This window comes from Lissotriton helveticus, chromosome 4_1 (assembly GCF_964261635.1).
Source record: "Lissotriton helveticus chromosome 4_1, aLisHel1.1, whole genome shotgun sequence".
NCBI lineage: Eukaryota > Metazoa > Chordata > Amphibia > Caudata > Salamandridae > Lissotriton > Lissotriton helveticus.
Window position 1 is genome coordinate 1,615,855,795 of NC_136063.1, and position 13,423 is coordinate 1,615,869,217.

The following is a 13,423-nucleotide window of genomic DNA, read 5'->3' on the forward strand; positions in this document are numbered from 1 at the left end:
TTCAGTACAGCAATAAAACCAAACAAGAATGTACAATACATTTGACAGCATATATAAAGAAAGCCACATCAAAAATTATTCTCTGGCAGGTACTCAAATCTTCCACCCAAGTGAGCAAATTATCTCCAGAACACAATTTTGAAATTGACTGTAAATCCAACTGAAACAATTCCTTTTTTATGAACTGCCTGAGGGTGAATTTTTCCTCACACTAGAAACATTAGACTGCACATAGACTAACGGTTAGTGTATCCAGGTAAAATGTCACAGACGACCACTTTCTGTTGCCAGAAGGAAAGAAACTATTACAGACTAGAGCGGTGGACAGTGAAGTCACCCAAAGTCCATAATTAGTAATCAGGCTGTTTGTTAACTTACTAGGCACGTGCTAGATTGTAGTGTCCTTCAGATGCGCTGTCCTTTCAGATGAACATACAACCAGGACTGCAATCGCTGCTCACTTCAGGATGCCAGCTCCAAACGCATCAGCCTATGGCTGCTTCTAGCCTCTTCATGCGCCAGCAACCTCTCACAGTTACGTTGGGCTACACTACTTCCACGCTCCTGCCTCAGCTCATCTAATCAATAAAACGGTCATGCAGTTTTGCGCTGAACTTAAAAAATGTATACCGGCCTCAATCAACAGACTGCCTTCTGCCTCCTGAATTCTTCAGATGAGCTCTAAATGCGTTTAAAGCCCATCCACTTACATCGCATTCATAATAATGCACACGTCTCCCTTGGCAATGAGCACGTCCACAAGTTCATAAACTCTTGAGCTCCAGACAATGGCTTCTCCTGATAACAGTACTTAAAGTGCAGGGCCGCACTGGCAAAATACTCGGCCGGGTGGGGAGGAGTGGTGGCAGATCGTTACTCATAAGTGAGCCTGAAAAGCCAGGTCTTTAGGAGTTTCCCCTGAGCACAGTATAACATGGGGTGGACCTGATTACAGGTGGAAGGGCATTCCAGATGCGGGCGTGTTGGACCTGGCCCTTTTGGCAGGTTCACCCCGAAACTTTTTTTTGCTTTTTCCTAGCCTGTTTCTGGAACCTGGGTTGGTGATTTTAGGCCTCTGCGCACTTTTTCACTGTGGTACAGTGTAAAGTGCGTGTGCTCTCTGTGTATGTGTGGAGAGTGACCTGCCCTCCCATAGGAATGAATGGGGAATATGTATGCCCATGGTAGTTCCTGATGTGTGGGGAGTGCAGGGTCGAGTTTGATATGTGTGAACTCGTGAGATTGAATGCTGCGTAATGGTGTATGCGGCATGGTTGTGTCTAGTCTAGAAGTACCACTTTTAGAAGTTGGCATTTTTGTGTAGTGAGTCTGCTGGCACGTGATTGGCTGGTGAGCCTGGCCCAGGAGTGCCTGGGCCTGCTTGTGGATTGACTGTCTGGTTTGAGTGTGACAGGGGCTGCAGAGCCCCCAGAAGGTTGTCTGAGTCAGCCCGTGGATGAAAGGCAGCATCTGCTGCCAGGGAAGTGGAAGGAGATAGCACCTGATAGTGAAGGGCTGTGCCTGCCTGCCACAATGCTGGCTCCACCCCCCCGCTGGGCGACTGTCACCTCTGTCCCTGATACTGAAGGGACTTCCCTATAACCAGTCCTAGCTGGTTCTCACACTGCCTTCACAAAGACTTCAAAGACTTTTCACTGTATAAGAAGGGGCTGTGTCCCCTTCCAAAATGTTCTTGTTTTCTGACTTGAATCTGCCAGGGGCGTGCTGCTGCTTGGGCCCAGGGGTGCCCAGCCCCTGGACACCTGATGGACTTTCCTGGATGACTGGACTGCTGAAGGACTTCCTGGGACCCTCTGCCTTGCATGGGGTGATGGGAGACTTTGTTTTTGGCACTGGAAGCCTTGTCATGTAATGCCCTGCAGCTGCTGGGACCCTCCTTGCTGTGGGGTTCCCTTCTGGGGCGTTTTGGTGGTTTCTGGGCTCTCCAGCGCCTCGTGGGCGCTTTTTATCCTGATTTCTGGCAGAGCGCTGTGGTTATCCCGTGGGGGAAGCGCTCCTGCCCTTTGTCTGCCCGAGTGCTTCGTGTGCACTCTTATCTTCTTGACGGGTGCCACCCCGATTATGGCGCCCATTGCGAGTGCCCACCTCGCTTCTCTATTTTATAATAATCTCGAGGGTGCCCACCCCTCGGTTTGCCCCTGATAATCACTGGCGCAGCCGGGCTGCAAACAGGAAGTCAGGCGGCATCACGCCTGACTCTGGGCGGGACTTCCGGTTTGAAAAGGAAGTCCCACCGGCCGCCACGCACTGATTGGGTGCCGTCTGGAAGAAGGAGGAGGTGTGGAGCGCCGGTGCGGGGCTCCCGTGAGCGATGGGAGCCCCGGGATGTAGACCGTAGAGGAAAGGTGGCGTGTTCCCTCAGCAAGGCTCTCGTGATTACGAGAGCCCCGCCCGCTGCTGGTGAAGTGACCCGGTCCCAGGGAGGGAGACCGGGCAAAGAGGAGCCCACTCTAAGACAGAGTTACGTGGAGTGTCCTGCCCCCAGAGCAGGTGAGTGGCGCTCTGCTGGGGCTCTGGTGTGGGGGTGCCTGTCCCAGGCCCAGTGACGGTGCTGGGCGGCCCCGTCTGGCAGAGGGCCGCCCCAGCCAAGGTGATGTGTCCGTCTTGAGCGGCCCCCACTGGCTAGGGGGCAAGTCCTCGCTCCTAAAGGCCATCAGTAATCCCCGTGAGGGGGGGGCTTGGGTGGCACCATTTGTGTACCGCTCCGCTGGCTAGCCCCTGAGTTGCTCGAGAGGGGCCCGTGGTTGCCTGAGTGGAGGAGTGGTGATGTTCTAATGATTGGGGCATTGCTTTTCCTGAGTGAGGGGCCCATGCCTGTTATTTGAAGAGCCAGTGTGCTCCAATTGCCCTTGATGACTGTTAGAGCCTCGGCTCCTGCTTCTGGCGCAATTTGTTTAAAGGGCAGTTCTCTGATGCCTGAGAGGGTTCCTGAATGGCGTAATTGCTGGGGCACAGGTGATGCTAGAGCCAGAGGGCTCCATCGTCCTGCACAGTAGGAGTGCAGAGCCTGTGTGGCTCCAACAGAAGGTGCGGTTTTATTTCTAGGGCCAGTGAGGGCCCTGGCGCAGTTTTGAGTCTCCAGCTGCCCAGCAATTAGTGGGCAGCTGCACCGTTTAGGCGCAAGATGGAGAGTGACTCCCTGAGAGGGACAGAGATGGCACAGAGGTGCCCGGCCAGTCACAGCTGCGCAGCACTTAGTGCCAGCTGCAGCGTTTAGGCCCTTGTGATGTTCCCAGGTGCCCAGCAAGTAGTGGGCACCTGCACCGTTTAGGCCCCTGACATTGAGACTCAGGGCGTCCTAGCCCCAACAAGGCCAGTTGGCCTAGGGACTGCCACATGTGGTGGCTTATGTAAGGTTTTGCGCAATTGTGTGGTTTTTCCTTGCACCTCTGAATGTTTTAGGCATCATGTGTCTTTGCGCTATTGAGTTGTGTCTTTCTTTCCCTGCGCTGCACCTCTGAATGTTTTAGGCGTCATGTGTCTCCTAGCGCTGCACCTCTGAATGTGTTTGTGATGCATCATGTGCTTTGTACTTAACACCGCTGAATGTGTAGGTTTATGCATCATGTGTTTTCCTTTACTACTCCTCTGAATGTATATTTATGCATCATGGGTAATGTGTTCTTTCCTAGACCCCTAAATGCTGTGTGATACTTAGGTGGTTGTTCTTTTTAGTACAGGTGGTCCTAGTGAGGTCCTGGTCCCCTGCGTGACATTCTCCTAAGGTGGTTAGGGTTGCGTAGGTGGTACTTACCTGTTACCAGTAGATACTGGTTGTGATTTATAACTATTATTTTGTTTTATATCTTATTTTCTATGATCTACAAAGTACTATTTCTAAATGTGTTGATTCTGACAGTGACCCATGTGGCCCTGTCTTGTAAATAATCCCTTATGAATATTGCCCGTGCCAGTTGGCACAATGTACATGTGTGATTTTTATCTGATGTGTTTTGACAATACAAAAGTTATTTTAATATAACCTTGTGTGGAGTTCCTTTTGTGGTGTGCCTAGAATGTTGTTGCTGTTGTGTGCTGCCGCAAATGCTTTACACATTGCCTCCGAGTTTAGCCTTACTGCGCGTGCTAAGCTACCAAGGGGGTGAGCAGGGGTTATCTTGGCGTGTGACTTCCTTGCCCTGACTAGAATGGTGGTTTCTGCCTGGCTTTGGCGTCAGCCTTAGCCTACCAGAAATAGCCAGTTCTAACAGGGGGCAAGTACAGAGCATCCGAAACCGCAGTGTCTTTTTTATTTAAGGTAGGAATGATAAAAATTGCTTCTACATCATAGTGCATTACGTGCAGCATTTTGGCCTGTGATGCCTCATGCTATCTGCATGGCAACTTATGCTTCACCGGCTCTTATGGGCATACCATTTCCTAATACATTCTGTGATTCTTAGCACAGAGCATTTTCTTTGAGTAGTTCTTAAGGCTTAGGTGTAATTTGCTTGTGAATCTCCTTTTATAAGGCATGTTTTTGTGAATAAGCATGTCTTCTTTCTAAGCCTACTCGTTTACTCCTAAAATTACTTCTAGAAAAGGATTTGTGATTTATCTCTAGTCTTTCAGATATAACTCACAGCTAAGGCAGGAGAAGGTGCTACTATGAAACAAGACGCTTTGTGAATCCAGCTTTGCACAGCTTTATACTATTTTCTTATTTATTACTCTAAGGCAGGCTGAACAATTGAATGAATATACCAGCAATGCTAACAGCACAGTTGAGGATATAATGGCACCATGCTAGCTTCAGTAACAACTAGCTGAAAGGTTTCTAAAACCATCAGTACCCATTTACCAAATACTTTCTCGTGACTTACTCTTCTAGTACTTCTAGCTTATTCCTCAACCCAGGACTACAGAGTAAAACATGCTTACACATAGGATAATATTTGTGAATCTGCAGATTAGTATCATTTTAGATCGAAGCATACCAGAAAGCGCAGCTGTCCAGTTTGCTGACGACATTTTGAGGACATTCAGAAAGCTTCCCTTCCACCCTTTGCTTACCATTAGGTTTGTGCGTAACTCACATTTTCTGGCTTTCTATCTGCTGGCTTTAGCTTCAGTTCATCCCTCCCAAGGAGCAAAGCCTTTTCACAGTACCTCTTCTTTTATTTTTCCACAAGTGCTCCTTGTTGTAATCCTGCCTGTAATTCTTGTTCTTATTGTGTCACATTTTGTGTCACATTTTGTTGTGCATCCAAAAACTGAGATCAAATGTCAGGCTCTGCCTTCTGAGGGAGCTTGGTGTTAACTTTTGTTTCTCCGACTTCAAATTGAGAGGATTTATGTAACAATCTTGCTGGATACTGGGGGTATGAAAGGGCCTTATTCTAGCACACAACAACTTTTAAATGAAATGTGCAAGTGTTTTAGAATATATCGGAATTCAGAAAGCACAAATGATGCACATTTTTGTTAATTCTGAAACGTGTTGGAAACAAATACTTTGATATGATCAAAACAAATCAATACACTAGGTGATCCTATTTCCACACATTATCATTTCTGCACTGTGTATTAGTAAAACGGTATATCAGTGCAAATCTAAATATCATTTCAATTGAAGGAAAACGGGATGCATTTAAAACAAAAAATATATTTAAAAAGTTTTAATTTATTAAGGGCAGGTAGTGGTCCCTGAGACCATTGCCTGCTCTGTAAAAATGTTTGTGCATGCCTTCACAAAAGGGAAGGTGTCTCCTGGGGAACCCTTCCCGTTTGCGAATGGTTTACCACCCTCTTCAAGAGGGTGGTAAACTGGGAGTGTTTTTCGACCGTCAATGCGGTTGCAAAACATTCTTACATAGGTTTCAGACTCGCTATTAGGAAGGGACGCCCTTGGAACGCCCCTTCCTAGTAGCGAGTCACTAACCCTATTTTTCGAGTTGCCATTTAATTAGCGACTCGCAAAATAGGGTTAGTACATGGACCATAGGGTTTTTGCATGCGCAAACGGGTCTAAAACCCATATGCGCATGCAAACATCCATCGTACTTCTGGCCCAGGGTGTTTCCTGGGAGTTGGATTACCAAGTGCTCTAAACACCAAAATACCCAACACGTGTAAGAGACACCTTCATTAGTACTCTGCAATAGTAAACGTTTCTAGTTGTGTTAGCCTTACCTAAATTCTCAAGGCAATTTCATGCATATTATTCGACTTATTTGTTGATCATTTTCCTCGACGTTATTTCTGGTGTTTTACAATCCTCCCTTGCACTTGCGATTAATTTTTGCCTATGATTTGTACAATGTCTGAAGGGTTTCAGATGAACACTGCTTAAAATCCTTTTTAAATAAATACATATCCCTCAGCTTACTTTTGGTTTCTGGCCTCATTATCTTCCAAACTAACAGGACACTTATCTAATTGACAGCGCTAAACCAGACAGGTATGTGCCAGCACGCCCCTCAATTCTTTTCAGCAAGCCCAGCCACTTTTAAAACCAGGTCAGGTCTCAAGTGTAATCTGCAGAAGACCCTTTGCTGACCTTTTACCACCTGACATCTTCTCCTCTTTCTGACCTGAATTTTACCTTTTGCTTGACATCCACTTCTTTCTCATCTAAATCCATTTCAGTAGTTCCTACTCTTGCCATGCTAATTTGAGATAAACCCTTTTGTGCGGTAGGGGATGAAAAAATGTTTTTATTGAAGCTGAGATAAGTCCTAGGCACAGCTTCTCTATTGTCTACCAGCACAGCTACGGGTTTCTCTGGCTGGCACTTCCTTCTAGCACTCAGTGTTGACAGACTATGAGCTAAGCAGTGCACAGACGGTGGGATGCCATGGGGATCATGGGCTCCAGTGTTTTCTGTATTGCTGTGTTTAGGTGGAAAGGCTTCAGTCCCATTAGATAATGTTCTACATACACATTCCCAGGCCCTTGTTAACGAACAGCTACAAGGAGGATTCCTGGGAACTGATCTGGCTTTAACTTACTTCCTCGATAACGTGAGTATCTAAATTATTGAATTACTATGCATGTCACAAAAGTGTTTCCCTGAACTGCTTTTGCTAAAAGTCTTTCCCCAAACACTGTTTATAATTAACTTATTTTTCCATAACATCTTAGAGCAATTTTATCATTGCATTCTATGGTTGAAAAAACAAAATATATTTTAAAGAAATAGGAATTTCGAACTGAACAATACAGTTTCATAAGTCGCATTTATTAACGGAGTAGAGAACACTGTCCAAATAAGTACACTCCTTAACACTGTTATTCCATTTCTTTTTCTGCAATTAAACAAAAGATAAGAAAAAAGGTATTTAAAGCAACAAAGGAATATCTTCATTGTTAATGTGTTTCACATAGGTTACTTAGAAATTAAATCTATTTGAAAGGCCGTTTTTTGTAATGTGAGATGGACAGGATACATTGGGGGTGGAAGTTGTGGGGTGACTTCTACCCAGGAGATATAGGGAAAATAATCCCTCTGCTTGGCAAAGTTGCTGACCAGGTAATGTACATAACAATTTGTTTTAAATAACTGGAATTTAATATATAACAAAAACGATTAGTTAAATAAAAAGATTTTAGACTGAAGTTGACTTTAAAACAAAATGTCTTGGCACAAAATACGTGCAGTACTGGCTTGTTTTGGAGTGAGCTAAGAGTTCTAAAAGAGTCACACCTACTCATAACAAACTCTTTGGGTATCAGGTAAATAATATGGTGAAAGCTGTAAAACTTTTGTGACTAGCCTGGCATAGTGGAGACAAAATGTGGTGTTAGGCACCTGGCCTGCGGGAATACAGAATTAGTGTGGTTAGTTTAAGAGTCAATGCAAGTGACAAAGCTCAACCACATGCCTAGAAAAATAGATGAGTTTATTAGAATCATCTCAATTTGAAGGTGTCTTACTTGTGGTATTAGGGTGATTCACAAAATCACAAAATCGAACGTAGATATCAGTTGACAGAATGTAGGCCTTTTGATGGATGATAAAGAACAAATAGCTTAGTAAGGTAGCCTAGACTCTGGTGCCAATTTTGTTCAATGTATAGTGCAATTAATTGTCTCAATTTCTAGTTCCACAGTTTAGCATCTGAAGTGTAATGTTATTTATGAACCTATTTTAAAGGTTGAAATTAAGTCCTCGGTAAGGAATTGCTGGTCTGTCGCTTATATAGAATGGGTTGCCTAGCAACCAGTAGCGGCTATTACCGGACACAGGTGGCGGCGCAGTGTCTGTGGGGTGTGAAAAACGGAAAAATATAACACTTTCCTGAAAACGGCCGGCTGCTGCCTCTCCTCAGTTCCCTTCTTCCTGTCTCCAGTCCGGCAGCATGAAGCAGAAGGGAAGCAACCGTGGTGCCAGGCTCTTAAGCTCCTCTGAGCCAATCACAACTCTCACCGTACGTACAATAATGCAAATTTGTCATTGCAACTACATGGCTGATTTCTATCTTTGCTAAACACAGCCATCAACCAATCACTTCTCAAGTTCTTAACCACATGTACTGGGGTATACCATGAACTTTTCACATTATACCATAGCACAACATACAACATATAAGTTTACAATTTCTTACACTATTTATATATACAGCCCAAAAATTATTTTGTGGATACAAAAATTCATATTTTTGCAGGTATAACATTCACACGTTTTCACATATTGTTACGGTACCTGTCATTTTAATTACACACTTCTCTTTACGCAACTCCAGTGTATAGGAGTTGACTTCATGTCACTATACTCTACGCTATTTACAGTATGCCACTCCACTGTACGCTAATCATCTGCACGTTACCCCACACTACTCCACCCAACTCCACTGTAGACCACTCCAGTTTACACCACTATATGCTACGTTATTATATTGTTCACCGCTGTATTCTATTATACTTTCATGTATACTACTTTACTGGATGAACCTACACTGTACTGCTCACACCTGTTCGCTTTTCCACTGGGCACATCTCCACTTCACTCTATTCCACTATTCCCCACTTTATGGTACACTACTGGAGTCTATGCTATTTCAGTGTATGCTAATCCACTGTGCGGCACTCAATTTTACTAAAATGCAGTATAAGCCACTGAAGTGCACCAAAATGTACTGTATGCTATTTCACTTTACAAAACTACATTCTACATCATTCCACAAAACGGCACTTCACTGTACATTACAACACTATACGCGTCTATAATTAATCCTATTGAATTGCACAACACTTTACTGCACTCTAATTCATTATATACCACTCCAATGTACATGCCAAGACTTAACACCAGTAAACTTTATGTTATTTCAGTAAACACTACTTAATTGTACACTGCCCCACTGTATGGCACTACACTTTAGACTACTCTAGTATAGGCTATTGCACTGTACCCTATAACAATGTGCATGGCTGTAGTGTACACTATTCCAGTCTGCACCACTGCAAAGTACGGCACTCCAATATACACCACTTCACTTTACTCAATTATTCTTTACAACACTACACTGTACGACACTCAACTTTATGTAAGCCCACTATACATCACTCAACTGTGCACCACTCTGCTGTATGGCACTCCACTGAACCCCACTCCAGTGTATGCTATTCCATTTTGTGCCACTCCATTGTACCACACTCCATGGTATGCCACTTGACTGTACACTATTTTAGCATAAGATATTCCAAAATATGCTCCTACACGATGCAACACTTCACTCTATAGCACTTCACTGTAGGCCCGTACAGTCTACACGAACACACTCTACAATATTTTCAGGACTCAACTCCATTTTACCACACTCCCCTCTATGCTATTCCACTGTATACCACTGTCACATAAGTGAATGCACTCTATGACACTGCTATATATTCACTACCCTACTGTATCCAACATCAGTGTACTTCACACCACAGTATACAAATCCACTCAATGCCACCACGCTGTATACTATTCCAGTGTCCGCCACTCAGTATACTTAAATCCATTTTATTCCTCTCCAGTATACCAAAATATACTGTATCACAGTACACTTTACAAAATTATCCTCCAGTAAATTCTACCACACTCCACCTTATTAACAATCCACTCCGAACCAGTAAACTGTACCAATATTACATATGTGTTACTGACATAAGAAAAACTATTGAAATCCACACAAGAAAACAAAGGTTACAGATAAATTATAGTTACAAAAACGTCTTTAAGTTTGGTAAACAAACATAACTTAAACTACACAAACTTTAGAAATGATACAGTTATAGTTATAACTTTAATTTATCACTTAAGCACCACTTCCAAATTAATACGTCATACTTATAACTCCCATTCACACTTCAGCACCACCTTAACTTTCAGATAACTCAATCACCTTCATACACAGTCTTCTCACCTCACTCGCCACACTACATTAACTATAGCTCGCCCCTTCTCCATGCCCTACCTATAACCTTGCATATTACAGAAGTTAGAGCATGTGAAATCATTGCATTAACAATAACACTTATCACATCTCAAATACTTAATAAGTCTAAACACAGCGTATGGTGCAGTGGAGAGATTCTTGGGCTATCCCAACTCATCTTCTGCATTGGTACCTCTAGCAATCTATGGATTGTGCCATCTCGGTTTTTGGGTGGCCCCCTGCTGTGAATCCATTTATTTTTGGCTTGTGCCATCTCTGCCACAGAGTGGACTTCAGAGTCCCATACTGCAATGTCTATGTTTTGTGTCTTGAGTTGCGACTCTTTTCTTTGATGGCACCACAGACCATTTTCTGTGGTGTCTATGGTGATCCTTGGATTGTGCCATCTCCATTTCTTGGTGGATCTTTTAAACCCACTACCTCTACCTTGGAATCAATAGTCATTCTTGGAGTGCATCACAGCAAATCCTAGATGGAGCCAGCCCTATTTCTAGTGTCAACATACCTTTTCAACAATAGATGTAAGCTCAATAATGTAATTGTGGTAGGTATGTGCAAATGTGACTTTAGTCCTTACACATCTTTCTTATACACTGCATAATTCAGAGCACCTGCATGGCCAACGCAACAAGTTGCAAGGACACCTCCATGTCTCATGTAAGACACCAAATGTTTTTTCTACACAGACCACTCTAAAGCAAACATTCTACCAACCAGGCATAACAAACAGCATAGCTTCCTACAAGATTATGTATAGTGCAATTAATTGTCTCAATTTCTAGTTCCACAGTTTAGCATCTGAAGTGTAATGTTATTTATGAACCTATTTTAAAGGTTGAAATTAAGTCCTCGGTAAGGAATTGCTGGTCTGTCGCTTATATAGAATGGGTTGCCTAGCAACCAGTAGCGGCTATTACCGGACACAGGTGGCGGCGCAGTGTCTGTGGGGTGTGAAAAACGGAAAAACATAACACTTACCTGAAAACGGCCGGCTGCTGCCTCTCCTCAGTTCCCTTCTTCCTGTCTCCAGTCCGGCAGCATGAAGCAGAAGGGAAGCAACCGTGGTGCCAGGCTCTTAAGCTCCTCTGAGCCAATCACAACTCTCACCGTACGTACAATAATGCAAATTTGTCATTGCAACTACATGGCTGATTTCTATCTTTGCTAAACACAGCCATCAACCAATCACTTCACAAGTTCTAAACCACATGTACTGTGGTATACCATGAACTTTTCACATTATACCATAGCACAACATACAACATATAAGTTTACAATTTCTTACACTATTTATATATACAGCCCAAAAATTATTTTGTGGATACAAAAATTCATATTTTTGCAGGTATAACATTCACACGTTTTCACATATTGTTACGGTACCTGTCATTTTAATTACACACTTCTCTTTACGCAACTCCAGTGTATAAGAGTTGACTTCATGTCACTATACTCTACGCTATTTACAGTATGCCACTCCACTGTACGCTAATCATCTGCACGTTACCCCACACTACTCCACCCAACTCCACTGTAGGCCACTCCAGTTTACACCACTATATGCTACGTTATTATATTGTTCACCGCTGTATTCTATTATACTTTCATGTATACTACTTTACTGGATGAACCTACACTGTACTGCTCACACCTGTTCGCTTTTCCACTGGGCACATCTCCACTTCACTCTATTCCACTATTCCCCACTTTATGGTACACTACTGGAGTCTATGCTATTTCAGTGTATGCTAATCCACTGTGCGGCACTCAATTTTACTAAAATGCAGTATAAGCCACTGAAGTGCACCAAAATGTACTGTATGCTATTTCACTTTACAAAACTACATTCTACATCATTCCACAAAACGGCACTTCACTGTACATTACAACACTATACGCGTCTATAATTAATCCTATTGAATTGCACAACACTTTACTGCACTCTAATTCATTATACACCACTTCAATGTACATGCCAAGACTTAACACCAGTAAACGTTATGTTATTTCAGTAAACACTACTTAATTGTACACTGCCCCACTGTATGGCACTACACTTTAGACTACTCTAGTATAGGCTATTGCACTGTACCCTATAACAATGTGCATGGCTGTAGTGTACACTATTCCAGTCTGCACCACTGCAAAGTACGGCACTCCAATATACACCACTTCACTTTACTCAATTATTCTTTACAACACTACACTGTACGACACTCAACTTTATGTAAGCCCACTATACATCACTCAACTGTGCACCACTCTGCTGCATGGCACTCCACTGAACCCCACTCCAGTGTATGCTATTCCATTTTGTGCCACTCCATTGTACCACACTCCATGGTATGCCACTTGACTGTACACTATTTTAGCATACGATATTCCAAAATATGCTCCTACACGATGCAACACTTCACTCTATAGCACTTCACTGTAGGCCCGTACAGTCTACACGAACACACTCTACAATATTTTCAGGACTCAACTCCATTTTACCACACTCCCCTCTATGCTATTCCACTGGATACCACTGTCACATGAGTGAATGCACTCTATGACACTGCTATATATTCACTACCCTACTGTATCCAACATCAGTGTACTTCACACCACAGTATACAAATCCACTCAATGCCACCACGCTGTATACTATTCCAGTGTCCCCCACTCAGTATACTTAAATCCATTTTATTCCTCTCCAGTATACCAAAATATACTGTATCACAGTACACTTTACAAAATTATCCTCCAGTAAATTCTACCACACTCCACCTTATTAACAATCCACTCCGAACCAGTAAACTGTACCAAAATTACATATGTGTTACTGACATAAGAAAAACTATTGAAATTCACACAAGAAAACAAAGGTTACAGATAAATTATAGTTGCAAAAACGTCTTTAAGTTTGGTAAACAAACATAACTTAAACTACACAAACTTTAGAAATGATACAGTTATAGTTATAACTTTAATTTATCACTTAAGCACCACTTCCAAATTAATACGTCATACTT